Below are 20695 nucleotides of genomic sequence, written 5' to 3'. Positions count from 1 at the left end.
AACTTCTTTAGTAAAGGAGTTTCTAATGGCACTAGCAAGGATACCTCTTAATTTTAATTTGTAAGCAAATTTTTTAAACCAATTTTATGATTTTTATTGATGGGTGGCAACTTTATACTCCTAGATATTGCTAAACTGTGTAGAAGAGCAAGCAGCACAATTAAACAGGGCAGACTTAAGGAAAGATCTATCTTCATTATTTTGTCCATATTTCATTATGTATACACAGAAGCATGAATGCAATTTAAAATCTTTTAATGACAATAAAGTTACAATCACCTATCTAGGTGCCTAACACCTAAACTCCAAATATTTAATCTGTAATATGTACATAAGAAGCTTTTCATCACACAATTATTAAAATATATGTTTTCCTGTTAGGAATCAGCAACTTATTTTTTGTGTTTATTTTTCTTTTGAAGAAGTATTTCTTCTCTACTATGGCTCATTTTCATCACAGATCAAAAACTAAAGGGTAGGGGAGGAAAGTGTGATGGATTAAAATTTTATTTTTTAAAGTAAGATAAAATTCATTTTCACAAATTTACAAGTATTGTTGCTGGTGCAGAATTTATTCTACTAAGCAATTATATTGGGAATCAAAGGCATGTTCCCCCTTCTTACTCAAGAATCAGCATTACTTCAGAATTATGCATTTTTGTATATTTTCTTAAACCAAGTGACAGTCTTTCAACCAAATGATTTTGATTTGGAAGTTAGAGGTCAACAGAAACTATGTTGTGCACAGCCCCCAAGGCATCTTCTTTTCATTCTAGCCCATTTTTGCAAAAGGGAGAGTTTCTGTCTAAAATTCTGCCTCATAAAAAATAAATAAATAAAATTAAATGCCACTAGCAAGAGGAAGGAAATCAGAGAGAGTTGGTGTTCTGCAAGTGGGAGTGGGCACACACAGCACACAGGCAGTTCCAGCAGGTCCACTTAGTGATAATAGAAGAGGTAGGCTGTGCTGTCTTCACCACCTGGTACTAGTCATCTATGTGCAACCAGCTATTCAGACTGACCTAGAAGACATCTGTAGTGTAATGACCACCCGTCACACTGCTTCCATGATGGTAGATCACTGAAAATTGTCTATAGGTTGTGTGGCATGGAAGAAGGTATGACTATAAAGGGGAAATATGGGGATCCTTATGGTGATGAAGGTTTCATATGTTTTGCCCATGCAGCTTTTTTGTGTGTGTACAACTTCAATATCAACATCAATATCCTGGTTGTAATATTGTACTATAGGTTTTCAAGGTGTCACCATTGGGGACACTGGGTAAAGAGTATACAGGCTCAATGTATTATTTCTTATAATTGCATATGAATCTACATTTACCTCAAAATTTAAAATTTAATTTTAAAAAAGTAAAAAATTAAATAAATAAAAAATAAAATTCTTATTTTTAAGTCCTGGAGCAAGCAGTTCTTTAACTAATTTCAAAGTTTACAGGATATTCAGTATTTTTTATAAGCATCTGACATCCACCAATCTTCTCTTAATCAAATTGTTTTAGGTGCAGCATGAGGACAGGAGGAAGTTTTTCCAGAGTCACCCCTCAACTGATATCAACCTGTTGTTTGGTTTCTGTGGTATGATCCTGGCATGATCCTCTTGTCACCAAGTTTTCCAATGCATCCTGAACTGTATCTTGTCAGACTGTATATCCAACTGCAGTGTGGAAAATGGCTGCAAAGTGGCAGATTATTTTGAACTCCACTGGTAAACCACAGACCTGATGTGTCCACCAAAAATGAAGGTGATTAGGAGCTGAACAAAGTCTGCCTGGTGAGTGACTGAAGTCTTATTTCTGAGTCCCACTTGCTCCCATTCATACTCATTTCCTTTACCTGGTTCTTCCTCTCTTCTTCATTCACTGAGTGGCTTTTGGGTCCATTGAAAATAGTAACTTGTTCATTATTTTGTGAGAGAAGTTTCTTTAGGTTAACAATTCCCCATAAAATCCATTTAGAATTAAGCCTAAGTATTCTTCAGCATCTTCCTGTTGACCCTTTTCAGACAACATCTTCTTGATTATCAGGAGTCTATTAATATATGCAGGTTTAGCCCTGGCCAGGTGGCTCAGTTGGTTGGAGCATTGTCCCATGCACTCACTACAAGATTATGGGTTTGATCAAGGCACATACCTAGGTTGAGGGTTTGACCCCCACTTGCAGTGTACACAAGAAGCAACCAATTGGTGTTTATCTCTCACATCAATGTTTCTCTTTCTCTCTCAGATATATATATATATATATATATATATATATATATATATATATATGTAAACACTTAGGTGAGGAGATATATATTCATATTCAAAGGCAACTCCAGGGCAGATATCCTTCATAATTTTATCCCCAAGAGCTTGTCTGGGTTTTAGAGGTATTGGTATATTAGTAAACTCATTCATTAGCCTAAAAAGTTGTCCATCATGAGTGTTGACCTACAAGGTCTTTACACTTCAGAATACAGAGGAATGAACTTCACCAGGTGATACATGGAACTGCAAGCAACCAGTGCCTGCAGTATAGCATAAAATAGCACCAGGTTCCTTACTGATTATTGTATGAGGTTGCAATGATACTGGTTTATGTATTAGGGTTATATTCTCCAGTGACTGCAATCTTTGTGGCTACAGGATCCTCTGAAACTGGAACAAGCCCTTCCTTGACTGCAGCCTGTTTTTCAGAGACATGGGGAGATGTGGCAAGAGGGGATACTTAGTTTCCACAGAAGCCACGGGTGAAGAGGATGAGAGCTTAGAATCATGGAAAAGACTGGCCCATGACTTAGGTTTACTGATGGGAAGGGAGCCTGCCACAGACACTGGGTTATGGGTAGGAGGGGGAAGTCCTCTCACCTTAACGCTGGAACTGAGTTGTGCTTTCCACAGTATGCAACTCTACCCCATTGGCAGTTGAGCCTTTACACAAGGATTCAAGTATTTGTCCTTAACAACTCCAAGGTTTTCAGTAGTATCAGTCCTGATGTAAGGTTGGGTCACAGCTGTCCTCAACACGCTGCCCCTGACATCCTCTGTAGAGAAGCAGGACTGTCAAAGTCAGACCTCTGGCAGTCCCCAGTCTTCCCTGCAGTCCAGGGCCTGGAGAAAGAACCACCAGGTTTCATCACTGATGAAGCCTGTGGAGTACTGAGGGCTGCTACAGTCTTGAGTGTCCCCAACAAGGGCACATCTCCTATCAACTCTTCATCATCTGTGCCTACCATGTTCAGGACTGCTTGACTGGCATGGCCATTGACTAGGGATATTGTGGAAGCCCTACCCTCACTGCCATCTTTCTAATAACTATAATAACCAGACAGACTTTTTTTTTTCTTTTTATGATCTCTCTATCTAAGACCACCTGAAACACCATCTTTTCCAAAACTTTAGCCTCTACATTGGAACTGCCATCCAGAGCAAGGGCAGAGCTTGGGTACTGGCAGTCGATGGAGCTGTAGTTCACTTCTTTATATATGTCATCAGGGGTCTTTTTGGAAGTTGTGCAACCAAGAATAAATTTGGGGCCTGAGGATTCAATGTGCTTGAAATACTGTAGTTGGGAGTTCTCTGCAAAGTGTCTTTGGCTTCCAAACTCAATTATGTGATATCCTTGTCCATCAGGTAGTTTGTGCACCACACAGAACTGTTCCATGGTATAGAGGAAGCTCAGTTGAAGAGTGAGGAGTCACAAAGAACTGATTGAATTCATCAGGGCTAAAATCTCCAAAAATGAACTGTGGGTTCTGGAGGGCCATGGCAGCCCATCTCAATGAGCCTAGCTGCTTGCTGGACTCCTCATGCTGCTTCCCCCACTGCTGCCATCTCCTCCCCTGCACATACACTGTTAAGTAAAATCTGTAAATAAGAAAATGTTGACACCAGAACCCAAAAAGGACTAAAAGATGTTGGACTTATGTGTCATTAATAAGCAAGTCAAATGAATCTCTTTGGAAGAAGATGTTATCAACATAATGTCATACTTGTGTTTCTGGAGAAAGATGGATGTATTCAAGATCATATTTGCAAAGCTGTTGGGGTACTCCATGGGTAGCCTGAAAAAAGTAGATTTTACCCCTTTGGAAGTAGAAGCAATTTGTAGCTGAAAAGCCATTGAAATAGGCATTGAATAGAATATGTTACCAAATCTATAAAAGCAAAATATTTACCTGTTGATAACTGAATAGAACTAATAATTTTAATAATATTGGATATCGGGTATGAAGGCCTTAGATAGAAACACAGCATTAAGTTTGCAGTAACCCATCATGAGGCACCCTTTATCTTTTCCACATTTAAGAACAAGCAAAATTAGGTTGTCAGATAAAGAAGCAGTGGGAGTAATCACTCCTTTCATCAATTACATTTTATATAAGTTTTAATTATTCAAGGCCCTATTTTTGGCTTACATTGGACCATATTAGCTATTTTAACTAGAAGTCCATAAGATCTCATTATTATTATGGCAATTTGTGTTAAAGACTCACTTTAATTTTAATATATTATTTATTATTTATTATAGAACATCTATGCCCAATATAGAAGATTTTAGAGCAATGGGCACTATAACTATGAGAAATTTAGGTGAGGCTACAGTTAAAGTAGCCATTGTCTTGTATTTTATTTTGTTACTTTTAAATGTTATATGGGGAACAATGTGTAAATTTAGTGGAATCCTCAGGTATAAGTATAATTTGAGGCCCAGTATTAGATCCATGAAATTTTACCAACTAGTATATTTTAGCAAATGTTCAAGTTAAGTTAGAACCTAGATGCAGAATTCACAAAAGCCAATCAGTGTGCCCTTTTCATCTTTTTTGTTATAGAAAGTCTTTAGTATATAAATTTTCTATGTGTTTTTGGATTTCTGATAAATCAGATTATGGAACTTTAAAAAATGTAGTTATATATTATGTGTATATACATAATTTATTATACATTTATATAAAAATGTGATATATATGTATACTTTATTTAATTACCTCTTTTTCTCCCTGATGCTGGGGGATTATTTTTAAATCAATAAGTAATCTAGGGCTTGCATTATGTTTGTTAGATCTACAATATGTTCAATACATAAGGTTTCAACTTCCTTTTCTCCCCACTTTGGTTTTTTTAATATATTTTATTGATTATGCTATTACAGTTGTCCCATTTCCCCCCTTCTCTCCCCTCCCCCCTATACCCCCCTCCCACCCACATTTCCCCCCTTTAGTTCATGTCCATGTGTCATACTTATGAGTTCTTTAGTTTCTACATTTCCCATACTATTCTTGCCCTCCCCCTATCCATTTTCAACCTACATTCTATGCTACTTATTCTCTATACCTTTTCCCACTCTCTCCTCCTCCCACTCCCCTGCTGCTAACCCTTCATGTGCCCTCCATTTCTGTGGTTCTGTTCCTGTTCTAATTGTTTACTTAGTTTCTTTTGGTTTTGCTTTAGGTGTGGTTGTTGATATTTGTGAGTTTGCTGTCCTTTTACTATACATGTCTTTTCTTTATCTTCTTTTCTTAGATAAGTCCCTTTAGCATTTCATAAAATAAGGGCTTGGTGATGATGAACTCCTTTAACTTGACCTTATCTGAGAAGCACTTTATCTGCCCTTCCATTCTAAACGAGAGCTTTGCTGGATAGAGCAATCTGGGATGTAGGTCCTTGTCTTTCATGACTTGGAATATTTCTTTCCAGCCCCTTCTTGCCTGTAAGGTCTCTTTGGAGAAATCAGCTGACAGTCTGATGGGAACTCCTTTGTAGGTTACTGTCCCCTTATCTCTTGCTGCTTCTAGGATTCTCTCCTTCGTTTTTACCTTGGCTAATGTAATTATGATGTGCCTTGGTGTGTTTCTTCTTGGGTCCAACTTCTTTGGGGCTCTCTGAGCTTCTTGGATTTCTTGGAAGACTGTTCCCTTTGCCAGATTGGGGAAGTTCTCCTTTATTATTTGTTCAAATACATGCTCAATCTGTTGCTTTTTCCCTTCTGATTCTGGTACCCCTATAATTCGGATATTGGAACGTTTAAAGGTGTCTTGGATGCTCTTAATCTTTTCCTCAATTTTTTGAATTCTTATTTCATCATGCTTTCCTGCTTGGTCGATTCTATCTTCCTTCTGGTCCACTGTATTGTTTTGAGACTCATATTCCTTCCTTTCACTATTGGCTCTCCTCCGCGTATCTTCCTGCATCTCTTTTATGGCAATCTGCATCCTTTCATCTAAATTGCGTCCAAAATCAATCAATTCCATGAGCTTTCTGATCACCAGTGTTTTGAACTGCGCATCTGATAGATTGGCTAATTCTTGGTCGCTCAAAAGGATGAGTCCTGGGGGACTGATCTGCTCTGTTGAAAACATATTTTTTTTCCCCTGTCTCTCCTTTTTTTTTTTTCCCCCGGTCTGGTTGCTCCTGTTACAGTGGGGGGCAGAGCCTTAGGTGCTCACCGGGGCTGGGCACCCCAGTCGCTAGATTGTGGCATTATATGTGGGGGTGGGGCGGGAACGGGACGGGAGAAAACAATGGCGATAGTTCCGTTCTCCTGGACTCAGACCCTTGTCTGGGCTTCCCGGGCCGCGAGCTCTGCCTTGGTCCACAATCGCTGCCCCTCTGGGTCTGCCAGCCACAGCTTGCATACTCAGGGATCACCGCTGTGTTCTCGCGCCCCCGGATGGCTGTTGCACCAATTTCGCGCCAAACTTTCCCCAACTTCCGCGCGCCGCCAACCCGCGCCAGCCCCGAGCCAGCCCCAAGCCAGCCCCACGCCCGCACGGCTTGTCTTCTCCTACCAGTCCAGATGAACGCGTCTACTTCAACTTCTTGGCTGCCCAACTTCCATTCAGATAAATCCTCTGCCGGATCTGGGTGTTTTTCTGATAGTAAATTATTGTTGTAAATTATTGTTTTTCTACTCTTGGTTGTACGAGGAGGTACGGTGCGTCCACCTATTCCTCCATCTTGCTGGAAGTCCCCACTTTGGGCTTATAGCTGCCTGAAGCCACAATTTCTTCCCTTTCTTCCTTTCTTTCTTCCTTCCTTCCTTCCTTCCTTCCTTCCTTCCTTCCTTCCTTTCTCTCTCTCTCTCTCTCTCTTTCTTTCCTTCTCCCTCTCTCTCTCCCCCTCCCTCCCTCCGCCCCCCTCTCTCTCTGTTACATTCTTCCTTTACTTCTTTCTTTCTCTTCCTTTTTTCTCCCCAGGCTTTTAGCCACTTGAGGCTGTGATCTTCAGTTTCTGTCTCTGATTGATTAGAGGAAAAGAAAGGAGGGGGAAGAGGCCTGGTGCCTGTAGGCAACTTCTCCCTAAAATGGCCCCAGCCTCAAGTAAACTCAATCCCTTCCCCTACTTTCTTTTCTGAGGCAAAATCTTCAGAGTGGCATATATCTCTAGGTAGCCGAATGGCCGGTGGGTTGAATCCAGCCCTCCACCTTGTTCTTTCCATCTCAGCACCTTGTTTCTACCCAGCTGCAGTGCCAAGCTCCTTGCCCCCTAGTGAAGTTACATTTATACAGTCCTAAAATTATTTCAGCCCTTTGAAGGCAACCTCGAGGCTGATGTGGCCCCAGGTGAAAATGAGTTTGACACCCCTGCTCTAGGGCATTCCAGTCAACCTCAGAGAGGTTAGGGTCTATATACAGAACAGCAATAATAGCCTCAAAAAATTATAATGGCCTCAAATTGTCTGACATAGTTTTCAAAAATTTTGTTTTCATTTAACTTTAAGGAGGCAACTCTTAGCACATTAACAGGGAGGAGCACTAAAAAATTCCCAAGTACACTCCAGGAGATTTGTAATCTTGAATGATCAGAGAAAACTCCTCAGACTTACAGGGAGAAGGATTCAAAATGATCCTACCCCTCTTTTTTTATATTGTGTCACCAGTATCCATAGATGAGACCTGCAATGCCCCATAAGGTTGGAGGACAAAGAACAGCAGCAGCAAGCAATGCAATAGAGGAGGAGCTACAGGTTGCCAGCAGCATCAACATTTACAAAGAGCCATCGAGGACTCTCTGAGGGAAGGGGACCACCTGACACCAAGAAGGAGAGTAAATTATTTATTTTTCCCAAGTGCCATTTAATGGCACATTGAATTGGATTGATGAAGTCACCCACATATATTGAAGGCCACTGGCCCCCTTAATTTTTCAGGCTAATACTCAGTGTGTGCACTCAGCATGACTCTGACAGAGGAAGGAAATCCACTTCTATCCACAATGGTCCTTCAAATCACAATCACTCCAACTTAACTGAAAAATTGCCAATTCGTATGGCTCAGTAACTCCAGTTCTCAAGGAGCTATAGGATAGTTATCCCCTTCTCTCTGGATCATGGTTAGAAAGTGATATTCTGGGGTGTGCTCTTGGTATTGGGACAGGATCTGCATGCATTTTATGATGGAGAATCTTGGCAGCACTCATCCTAAGCAGAAACCCAAAGCAATGTATAGCGGTGCACATAAACACCAGCAAGACACAGAACATTTCCAAATGATGAATCCAATCAGGATAGCCAATTAGTGAATCATCAGCAGTGCAAGGGTATCTCTGAGGGTTTTCTATACATGACACAGATTATCCCATTCTGGTTGTCAACTGTGCTTTAAGGAATAATTCTATTACTTTAAATGTTTTTTTTTTTTAATGATTAATCAGGTAGAGACACAGAATAACACCACAGAGAGGTAGACAAAAAGTGAAGTAGCCCTGGCCAGGTACCTCAGTAGTTGGAGCATTGCCCCATACACCAAAAGGTTGCAGGTTAGATTTCTGGTCAGGGCACATACCTTGGTTGCAGGTTCACTCCCCCATCCAGGCATCATGTATATGAGGCAGCCTATTGATGTTTCTCTCTCATACCACTGTTTATCTCTCTTTCTCTCTCTCTTCCCCTTTCCTCTCTCTCTAAAATTAATAAAAATATCCTCAGATGAAGATTAAAAAAAGAAGTGAAGGGGATTTATGTATACTCACAAATCCTAAACAAGCCAAGCATGGCATGTGATTCAAGGGTCCATATAGAAGGAGATTCAAGGAGGTAGCTCAACCAAGCAGGTAGAGATCAAGAGGGAAAATGAGAACCAATGAGAAAGCCCCTTTATTTGGGATCAGAGTGGGCTACAGAAGCAAAAGGCATGAGGGAATTTTATTGGAACATTTGAACGTAGTCACAGTCATGGAAGAACAAGAAGGGGAACTTCTGGCAAGGACCTGCCTTATTATACTGCTGCATCTGGTCACTTATGTGAGGTGTTCTCAGACTGTGGGGATGTTTAGGTATCAGAAAAATATGAAGTTTTAAAAATTTGTAATGCACTTATATAAGTGGAATTATGCAGTATTTACCCTTTTGTGTCTGGTTTATTTCACTTAGCAAAACATCCTCCAGATTTAATTTCTATTTCCATTCCATTATTGTCAAAGAAGAGACTTTGTATAATTTTAATCTTTTAAAATGTATTGAGACTTATTTTGTGAACCCGTATATATAGTCTATTCTGGAGAATGTTCTATATCCACTTGAGGAAAGAAAATATTCATTCTGCATTATGGTGAAGTGTCCTATATATGTAAGGACTATTTGGTTTACAGTGCTATGCAAGCCTTCTATTGCCTTATTGATAGTCTGTTATATAATGTCATATATTGAAACTACCAACTATTATTGTACAGGTATCAATTTCCTTTTATTTTTCTCAGTTTTTGCTTCATATATTTTGGGGCTCTGTTTTTCAGTGTGTTTATGTTTATAATTGTGTCTTCTTAATGGATCAAAACTTTTCTCACTATATCATGCCATTGTTTGTCTCTGGTAACCAGTTTTGGCATAGAATCCATTTTGTCACACATTGGTACAAACACACTAACTCTCTTTTGGTTATTACTGGCATGGAATATCTTTTTCTATGTTTTCATTTTCAACCAATTTGAGTCTTTGGATCTAAAGCAAGTATCTCATAGATAGTATATATATAGTTACATCATTATTTTTTTTCTATTCTGCCAATCTCTGTGCCTTTTAACTGGATATTTTAATTCATTGCTATTTTTCTACTTGTTTGTTTCAAGTATATTTTATTGATTATGCTGTTACAGTTGTCCCAACTTTTTCCCCATTGCCCCTGTGTGCCTGGTACCCTCCTTCCCTCCAGCAATCTTCCCCCATTAGTTCATGTCCATGGTTTGTGCATGTAAGTTCTTTGGCTTCTCCATCTCTTATACTATTCTTAACCTCCCCTGTCTATTTTGTTCCTACCAATTATACTTCTTCATCCCTACACCATTTCCCCACTCTCTTCCTCCTCCTCCCATCTAATAACCCTCCAAATGATCCCCATACCTATGATTCTGTTCCTGTTCTGCTTGTTTGCTTAGCTTTTGTTTTTCTTTTTCTTTTTTAGATTCAGTTGTTGATAGTTGTGAGTTTGTTGCCATTTTCCACTTCATAGTTTTTATCTTCTTCTTTTTCTCATATAATTGCCTTTAACATTTCACATAATAATGGCTTGATGATGATGAACTCCATTAGCTTTACCTTCTTTGGGAAATACTTTATCTGCCCTTCCATTCTAAATGATAACTTTGCTGGATAGAGTAATCTTGGTTGTAGGTCCTTGCTTTCATTACCCTGAATACTTCTTGCCAGCTCCTTCTAGCCCTCCAAGTTTCTTTTCGGAAATCAGCTGATAGTCTTATGGGAACTCCCTTATAGGTAACTCTCTTCTTTTCTCTTGTTGCTTATAAGATTCTCTAACCCTTGGTATTTTAATTACAATGTGTCTTGGTGTGGTCCTCTTTGGGTCCAACTTGATTGAGATCTCTATGCTTCCTGGACTTACATGTCTATTTCCTTCACCAAATTAGGGAAGTTTTATTTCATTATTTTTCAAATAGATTTCCAATTTCTTTCTCTTCTCCTCTGGCACCCCTATGTTCCAAATGTTGGACCTCTTGAACTTGTCCCAGAGGCTGCTTATACAACCCTTACTTTTTTTTATTCTTCTTTCTTCTTGTTGTTCTGATTAGCAGTTTTTTGCTTCCTTATATTACCAATCATTGATTTGATTCTCTGCCTAGTCCACTCTACTGCTGTTTCCCTGTAAGTTGTTCTTTATTTCAGTTAGTGAATCTTTTGTTTCTGACTGGATCTTTTTTATGCTGTCGAGGTCCTCACTAAGTTCCTTGAGTATCCTCATAACCAGTGTTTTGAACTCTACACCTGTTAGATTGTTTATCTCCATTTAGTTCATCTCTTTTTCTGAAGTTTTGATCTGTCCTTTCATTTAGGACATGTTTCTTTGTATCCTTGTTTTGGCATTCTCCCTGTGTTTGTTTCTATGTGTTAGGTAGAACTTCTTTGACCCTGTGTCTTGTTAGTGTGACCTAATGTAGTAGGTGTCCTTTAGGGCCCAGTGGCACAGCCTCCTCTATCACCCAAGCTGGGTACTCGAAGTGCACCCTTCATGTGGGCTGAGTACACCTTCCTCTTTTAGTTGAGCCCTGGTTGTTGTTGGCAGATCAATGGGAGGGATATACCCAGGCCAATCAGCTGCAAGGATTGGCTGCAACCACTGACCACCAACCTCCTCCCTCCGTGGAAGAACAGCTGTGCAGGGGCAATGTGATGGTGCTCTAATGTGGTCTGTAGCTATCCACTGGGTGTGCAGGCCCTGGGGTTTCCTGGGGGGTGCATGCCAAGGTCAGCCCCCACCTGTGTTTTCCCCAGGGCCGCCCTACCTGAGCTATAAAGCAATCTGAGAAGGCTACTTCCTATGGTGGGATTGGAGATTCCCAGGTGAAGCCAAGCTGTGAAAATAATCTGGCTACTGCTAGTGCCTGGCATGGACCTCATTGAGGCCAGCTGTTGCTTGTTTGATAGGATTTAGGAAGTTGTGAAGCATGAATCAAGACCAGTCTTTCATTTGTTAAAGCAGCGTGAGTGGGCCTGCAATTTGGGTGCAGTGGAGACTCTGGAGATATCTAAGGCAGATCAAACATTGTTAGCCAGGTTGATGTCTCAAATATGGCACCAGTCTACTGGCTCTGTGGCTCTATGGTGGGGGCCAGGGGGCTCAGAAAAGAGACAATGGCCTCTGCTCACCCTGATGCCAGCCTCTCCCAGTATGCCTCTGGTGCCCTTCAAGCTGCTATCCCAGTGCTAGAGCTCAGAGGGAGTGAGTCTGAGTAGGTGAGTCTCTGTGGGTGTTCTTTAACAGGAACGGTTTGGGGCTATAGCAGTTTGTTTCACCAACTCAATTCCCACTTGTTTTTGCAGCCAGAAGTTGTGGGAAATTATATTTCTGTCACTGGAACCCTGCGCTTGGTGGGAAACCTGGTGTAGGGGTGGGCCTGCTCACTCCTGAGATATCCCTCCCAAAGTTTTATCCACCACATGTGGGTTTGGGACCAGACCATTCCACATCTGTGCCCCTCCTACCAGTCTGGATGGATGTGGTTTCTTTAATTCTGTAGTTGTCAGACTTCCATTCAACTCAGTTTCTGATGGTTCAGAGTGATGGTTGTTCTATATTTTAGTTGTAATTTTGATGTGGTTGTGTGAGGAAGCAAGCCAGGTCTGCCTATGCCGCCATATTGACCAGCCACACTGATACTTCTTATAAACTTCTTTAAGAGGTAATTGTTTAAAAAATAATAACACATGGTGAAGTTTATAACGCATATAGAAATAAAATGTCTGACTGCAATAACACATTAATACAAAAGAAGGAAAGGAACAAATGGAAGCCTACTTTTGAAAGTTTCTTAAATTTTACATGAAATAAGACAGTCTTATTTGAAGTTAGACAATGGTAAGTTAAAGGTGTGTATTCTAAAACTTAGAGCAATGACTAAAAGAGAAAATACAGCCAGTTAATAAGCCAATTGTGAAAACAAATAGAATTCTAAATAAATACTTAGTTATAGAAAATGAAGGCTAAAAATAGAAAAGAAAGAAGAGATGACTCAAAAGAAAACTTGCAGGACTTACACTACCTAATTTCAACATTTGCTAAAAGTTATAGTAATGATACAGACATAAAGATAAAAAGATAAGTAAATGAAATAGACTATAGATTCCAGAAATAAATAGTTATATTTATGGCCAATTTTCCTCATAATTGCCAAAATAAATCAATAGGAAAAGGAAAGTCCTTTTTAATAAATGGTGCTGAAATAATTGGTTATCCATATAGAAATGAAATAAATTTGAAAATTGCCTAATGCCATATGCTAAAATTATCTCAAAATGTATCACAGACATTAATGTAAAAGCTCAAATTGTAAAACTTACAGAAGAAAATCTCATTAGGTCAACAAAAGTTTTCATATACAAAACATGAAATATATAATTCTGAAAGATAAATTGATAAATTGAACCTCATGAAAACAGAAAATCTTCAAAAAAGTTATTAAAAATAAGCCCCCCTAAAATTCACAATATTTCTATCTCACAAAGAACCTGTATCCAGCATATATAAATAATTATTTAAAAGCAGTACTAATAAGATAAATTCATGATAAAACTAAAAAAAAAAAAAAAAACAGAGTGGCAATGCCAAGGGTTGAAGTGTGTAGAGCAAATTGAACTCTCATGCATTGATGGTGGGAACATAAAATGATACAACCACTTTTGAAAATAGTGTGATGGCTACCTAAAAGTTAAATGAAATGGTCTGAATATGAATTTTGGGGAATCTTTATTCATCCTAGCCAAAAACTGTAAACCAGTTAAGTATCTGTTAACTGGTGAATAGACAAATTGTGATTTAGACAGCAATGGAACACTACAGAAAGAAAAAAATGACTGATGTACAAAACAACATGAATGCATATCAAAAATATTATGCTAAGTTAAAGGAAGCAAACAAAAATTAACATATGCTGTATGATTCCATTTTATACAAAATAGTAGAAAAGTTCAAATTTAATCAACACTCATAGAAAGAAGAACAGTGATTGGGTGGAAGTTAGAGTAGGGTATTGACTGGAAAGGGGCACAAGGGAATCTGTGATTATGGAAATGCTGTATATTGTACTTATGGATGTTGCCTCAAACTGAAGTCTTAAAGTGAATGCAAAATATTATAAGTAAATAATTCCTCAATAATGTTGTTTTTTATCCTCACCCTACTTATTGATTTTAGAGAGAAGGGAAGGGAGGGAGAGAAACATTGACTTGAGAGATACATTGATTGGTTTTCTCTTATATGTGCCCAGTTGGGGTCCAAACCCACAACCTAGGCATGTGCCCTGACTGAGAATACAACCCACGACCTTTTGCTTTGTGAGAAAATGCTCAAACAACTGGAAGACACTGGCCAGGGTGAGAATTTTGATTTTTAGAAGGGGCGAGGGGGAGCATGGTGGGGTAAAAATGGAGACAACTGTACTTGAACAATAAATAAATAAATAAATTAATTAATTAATACATTTAAACTTAAAAAAGGAATTGTTTCTTAAAGATAAGAAATAAAATAGTATTTAATTGTTCTTTGTGGTATTTTACCATCAATAAGAATTTCAGGAGTCTTAAGTCACTGATCTAATTCTGGCTTTCCCATTGTCTTAGCCTGTTCATGTTTCCATAACAAAACACCACAGCAAAATACCACAGGCTAGGTAGTTCATCAACAACAGAAATTTATTTCTCACAGGTCAGGAGGCTACAAGTCCAAGATCAGGGTGCCAGCATGATCAGGTAGCAGACTTCTCATATTGCCACATGGTAGGAGAGGCTAGGGAGCTCTGTGAGGTTTCTTATAAGAGCACTAGATATTTATTCATAAGGGCTTCACCCTGATGATTTGGGTATGGCCCAAACCTTTACCTTGTAAATATTATCATATTGGCCATTAGAATTTCAACATATGGGCTTTGGAGGACAAAAACTTTCAAACCATAGCAACTATCAAATGTTGCATAGCCTGAATTAAGCTATTTTTTTCCATTCTGTGACTCAGTTTTCCTACTTATAAAAGAGCAGGGAGTAGCAGTGAATTACATCACTTCTAAGATGTAGGTTTCTAAATTTCAAAATTTTATATATCTAAAAAATAATATCTATTCAAAAATAATTATTTGAATATATATATTTAAAAAACCAAATTGATTTAGTTATGTATTCTAGTATAATGAAGTTCTATAATGGGGCAATTGTAACAGTGGAAAATTCCATCCCAACTTCCAGCCAAGGTGGAGGCATAGGTGGATGCACCATACCTCCATGCACAACCAAGATTGGAACAGCAACAATTTAGAGGCAGAATAACATCCAGAACTGACAGAAAATTTATCTGAATGAAAGTCCAATAGCCAAGAAGTTGAAAAAGACCGATTCATGCAGACCGTTAGGAGGGGTGGAGACAAGCAGCCAGGCACGGGTGGGCACGGAGAACAGAGAGAGTTGGGCACATAAGGCATCCGGGGGCGTGTAAGGCATCTGGGGTGTGCAAGATCGCAGAGGGTGGACCTTGAGTACGCAAGCGGCAGCTGGAAGACTCAATGAGGTGGCAATTGTGGAGCAAGGCAGAGTGCGCAACCCAGGATCCCAGAGAAGGGACTGAGGTCCCATGGAGAACAGAGCTACCACCATTGTTCCATCTCAACCCTGCCCCCACATACAACATCATGATCTGGCGACTGGGGTGCCCAGCCCAGGTGAACACCTAAGGCTCCACCCCTCATTGTAACAGGAGTGACCAGACCAAAAAAAAAAAAAAAAACAGAGAGAGAGAGATGGCTCAAACAGAAGAACAAATCAATGCCCCAGATCTCATCCTTTTAAGTGACCAAGAGATAGCCAACCTATCAGATGCACAGTTCAAAACACTGGTGATCAGGAAGCTCACAGAATTGGTTGATTTTGGTCGCAAATTAGATGAACAAATGCAGGTTATGATAAATGAAATGAAGGAAAATGCACAGGGAACCAATAATGATGGAAAGGAAACTGGGACTCAAAACAATAGAGTGGACCAGAAGGAAGAAAGAAACAACCAAACAGGAAAGAATGGAGAAATAAGAATTCAAAAAAATGAGGAGAAGCTTAGGAACCTCCGGGACATCTTTAAATGTTCCAACATCCAAATTATAGGGGTACCAGAAGGGGAAGAGGAAGAGCAACAGATTGAAAACATATTTGAACAAATAATAAAGGAGAACTTCTCCATTTTGGCAAAGGAAATAGACTTCCAGGAAGCCCAGGAAGCTCAGAGAGTCCCAAAGAAGTTGGACCCAAGAAGAAACACACCAAGGCACATCATCATTACATTAGCCAAGGTAAAAATGAAGGGGAGAATCCTAGAAGCAGCAAGAGATAAAGGGTCCAACCTTTATCTCTAACCTACAAAGGAGTTCCCATCAGACTGTCAGCTGATTTCTCAAAAGAGTCCTTGAAGGCAAGAAGGGGCTGGAAAGAAGTATTCCAAGTCATGAAAGACAAGGACCTATATCCCGGATTGCTCTATCCAGCAAAGCTTTCATTTAGAATGGAAGGGTAGATAAAATGCTTCTCAGATAAGGTCAAGTTAAAGGAGTTCATCATCACCAAGCCCTTATTTTATGAAATGTTAAAGGGACTTATCTAAGAAAAGAAGACTTAAAAAAAAACATGTATAGTAAAAGCACAGCAAACTCACAATTATTAACAACCACACCTAAAGCAAAACCAACTAAGCAAAGAAACTAAGCAAACAACTAGAACAGTTACAGAACCACAGAAATGGAGATCACATGGAGGGTTATCAACAGGGGAGTGGGAGGAGGAGAGAGGGGGAAAAGGTACAGAGAATAAGTAGCATAGAATGTAGGTTGAAAATAGATAGGGGGAGGGTAAGAATAGTATGAGAAATGTAGAAGCTAAAGAACTTATAAATATGACACATGGGCATGAACTAAAGGGGGGGATGTGGGTGGGAGAGGGTGTACAGGGTGGAGGGGAGTGAAGGGGGGAAATGGGACAACTGTAACAGCATAATCAATAAAATATATTTTAAAAATCTAAAAATTTTAAAAAAGAAAATTGCATCCCACTATTTTTTGACACCATCTGATTAATATGTAGCTTGTAGATGAACAACATATTTGTATAAGAGTACTAGCAACTAATTTCAAAAGATACAGACTCTGACCTTCAGACATGTCAGCTGCAGGAGATTTGCTGACCTTCAATGGTGGATCCAGGCTCACATCAATCCAGGATAACTAAACCAAGATGATGCACACTGGACCATCAATTGCCTTATTGGAATGGACTGTGCTACTCTACATGTAGAAAGCTTTTCAACTCCCTTCCTTAATCTCCTTGTTCTGTTCCCCCCTCCCTCCTTATAAAAACCTCTACCTCCACTGAGATGTGGAGATGGGCTTGGAGACGTGAGTCCCTCATCTTCCAGGTGGCTGGTAAGTGCAAATAAACCACTTTCCTTTACATCAGTGCCTGCTTCTTGAGTATTTGATTCTGTAGCAGCAGGCAGCCAGACCTGCATTTAGTTACAGTTAGAGGTCAAAGGAAAATAGGCTCTAGAATCAGACTTCATGAGTATGAATCCCTACTGTGCCACTGGTTTGTTGTGTGGCCATGAACAAATCACTTTACCTTAGTTTGTTCATCAATAATACAGAGACAAATAAGAAATATCACACAGCCATATCACTTAACTGTAGGGCTGATGAAATGAGATAATGCATGTAAAATGCTTAGCATAGTTTTTGACACATGTGCAATTCTCAGGTCAAAGTCCTTGTGACTCTATCCTCCCACAACCACATCAAAATTATAACTAAACTACATAAAAACCATTTTTCAGAACTACCTGTAGTCTATGTGAATAGAAGTCCTATAACTAAGGATCTAAAGAAGCCATATCAAAGCTGCTAGGAGGGGTGGAGAAATGGAACAGGCTGGTCCCACACCCACATGTGGGGGTTAAAAGTCTTAAGGGATACCTTGGTTTCAGAAGTTCCCATGAGGAACAAGGGGTCCCAGTCCCACACCAGGCCACCCAACCCAGGGTTCCAGTGCCAGGAAGACAAGTACCATAACTTCTGGCTATAAAAACCAGCAGGAATTGTGGCTGAGTGAGAGAGGGGCCTCCTAGAGTCCCAAGTGTTCCTATAAAGAGCCCCCTCACAGACTTACTTGGACTCACTTATTCTGAGCTCCAGTGCTGGGGCAGGAGGAACATATAGGCAGGAACTGAATTGTCCAAGGAGGGCTGGAAGGGCAGCCTTTTCCCAAATACAAGTGCTGACAGAGGCCATTGTTTCCTTTCTGAGCACCTCCCCCAACAGCGCCTGTAGGCAGGCATAATAACTGAGACTCCATCAATCTGTCTAATACCATTTGTTCCACCCTGGTGATTCTCTGATAGCCCACAGCATCCAACTTTAGAGCCTGCCCAAGCCAGTTTTTTCATACAAAGGACCTTTCTTAGCTCATGCTTTGCACTTTCCTAAAATCTCTCAAAGGTACAAACCCCAAACAAGCACCATCTGGTCTCAGTATGTCCTGTACAACTTGCTATGTGGCCCCAGGTTCAGCATCAGCAGCAGATGGCCCCAGTTAGCAACTTAATTTCTTTCTCCCAGGCACCACCAAGCCCAGAAAAGTAGCAGCTACCTATAGATTGCTTTGTAGCTCATGTTGGGTGGCCCCAGGCAGGGCAAGGCAGAAGCTAACCTTGGCCTATACCTCCCAGGAGGTCCTAGGGCCAGCATACCAAGAGAATAGCTTCAGAACATATTGGGCACTACACAATGACCTCCAGGGGAAACACACTCTAGGGACAGACTAATCAGGCGCCAGGCACCAATGAAGTGAGTACTGTTCTGTGGGGTCAGCCCCTGCACAGCAGTTCCTCCACTGTAGCCCCAGTCAGTCCTTGCAGCCTGGGGATAAATCCATCCCATTGATGTGTCAACAGCCATCAAGGCTCAACTACAACAGAAGTGTACACACAGCCTATACAGGAGGGCACACCTGCAATATCCAATTCAGGTGACTGAGTAGGCTATGCCACTGGGCCCTAAAGGACACCTATTACATAAGGCCACACTACCAAGACCAGAAGATGTAACAGGTCCACTTAATATGTGGGAGCAAACACAGGGAGGCAGCCAAAATGAAGACATAAAGAAACATGTCTCAAATTTAAAAAAAAAAAAAAGAATAAAACTCCAGAAGAAGAACTAGACAAAATGGATATGAGCAATCTACCAGATGCAGAATTCAAAATGCTGGTTATAAGGATGTCTAATAAACTTAGGAAAAGAGTAAATGTATTTACATAAAGATAGAGATAGAAAACATAAAAAATAACCAGTCAAAAATGAAGAATACATTATAGGGAATCAACATTAGATTAGATGAAGCAGAGGATCAGATCAGCAATATGGAAGATAAAGATGCAGAAAACACCCAATCGCAATATCATAAAGAAAAAGAATTTTTGAAAAATGAGAATAGTTAAAGGAGCCCCTGGGACAATTTCAAGCACACCAACATTCTCATCATGGGGATGCCAGAAGGAGAAAAAAGAGAGCAAGCAATTGAAAATCTGAAAAAATAACAATGAAAAACTTCCCTAACATAGTAACAGAAATAAACATGCAAGTCCGAGAAGTGCAGCAAATCCCAAACAAGATGAACCCCAAGAGGCCCACATCAAGATACATCATAATTAAAATGCTAAAGGTTAAAGACAAAGAGAAAATTTTAAAAGTATCAAAACAAAAGCAGTTACTTACCTACAAGGGATCTCCCATAAGACTGTTAGCTGATTTCTCAAACTAAAATTTTCACGCCAAAAGAGATTGGCAAGAAATATTCAAAATGATGAAAAGCAAGGACCTATATCCAAGGTTACTCTATCCAGCAAAGCCATCATTTAGAATTGAAGGACAGATAAAGAGCTTCCCAGACAAGAAAAAGCTAAAGTAGTTCATCACCACCAAGCCAATATTATGGGAAATGTTAAAGGGTATTCCTTAAGAAGAAGAAGAAAAATAATTAGAAATATGAATAATAAAATGGCAATAAATAGATGTCTATCAACAATTACTTTAAATGCAAATGGAATAAATGCTCCAATCGAAAGATTTACAGTGGCTGAATGGATAACAAAACATGACCCTTACATATGCTGTGTAAAAGTGGCTCACTTCAGATCAAAAGACATTCAGACTGAAAGTATATAGAGGGATGGAAATGATATCTCATAAAGATGAAAACCAAGAGAAGAAGAAGGAGGACAAGGAGGAGGAGGAAAAGGAGTAGGAGGAAAAGGAGAAGGAGAAGAAAGAGAAGAATTGGCTGGGGTAGCTACTTATAGCAAAAAAAAAAAAATTGACTTTAAAACAAAAGCTATATACCAAGAAACAAAGAAGAACCCAGCAATTCCATTTCTGGGTGTTTATCCAAAGAAATCCAATATTTTTAATTGAAAAAACATATGCATCCATATGTTTATTGCAGCATTATTTACAATAGCCAAGGTGTGGAAGCAACCTAAGTATCTATCAGTAGATGAATGGATGAAGAAGTGGTGCCCTGGCTGGTGTGGCTCAGTGGATTGAGCACCAGCCTGAGAACTAAAGGGTCACCAGTTCAATTCCTAGTCAGGGCACATGCCTGGGTTGCAGGCTGAGTCCCCAGTGAGGGGCACACGAGAGGCAACTACACACTGATGTTTCTCTCC

At 39.7% G+C, this 20695-nt stretch overlaps 1 pseudogene; it reads right to left on the bottom strand.

The window, feature by feature from the left end:
• Nucleotides 1-986: 986 nt before the first annotated feature.
• LOC114505479 lies at nt 987-3999 on the bottom strand (annotated as a pseudogene).
• Between the last annotated feature and the right edge of the window lie 16696 nt (nt 4000-20695).

This window comes from Phyllostomus discolor, chromosome X (assembly GCF_004126475.2).
Source record: "Phyllostomus discolor isolate MPI-MPIP mPhyDis1 chromosome X, mPhyDis1.pri.v3, whole genome shotgun sequence".
In the NCBI taxonomy this organism is placed as follows: Eukaryota; Metazoa; Chordata; class Mammalia; order Chiroptera; family Phyllostomidae; genus Phyllostomus; species Phyllostomus discolor.
This window is presented reverse-complemented; position numbering and strand designations above follow the sequence as displayed.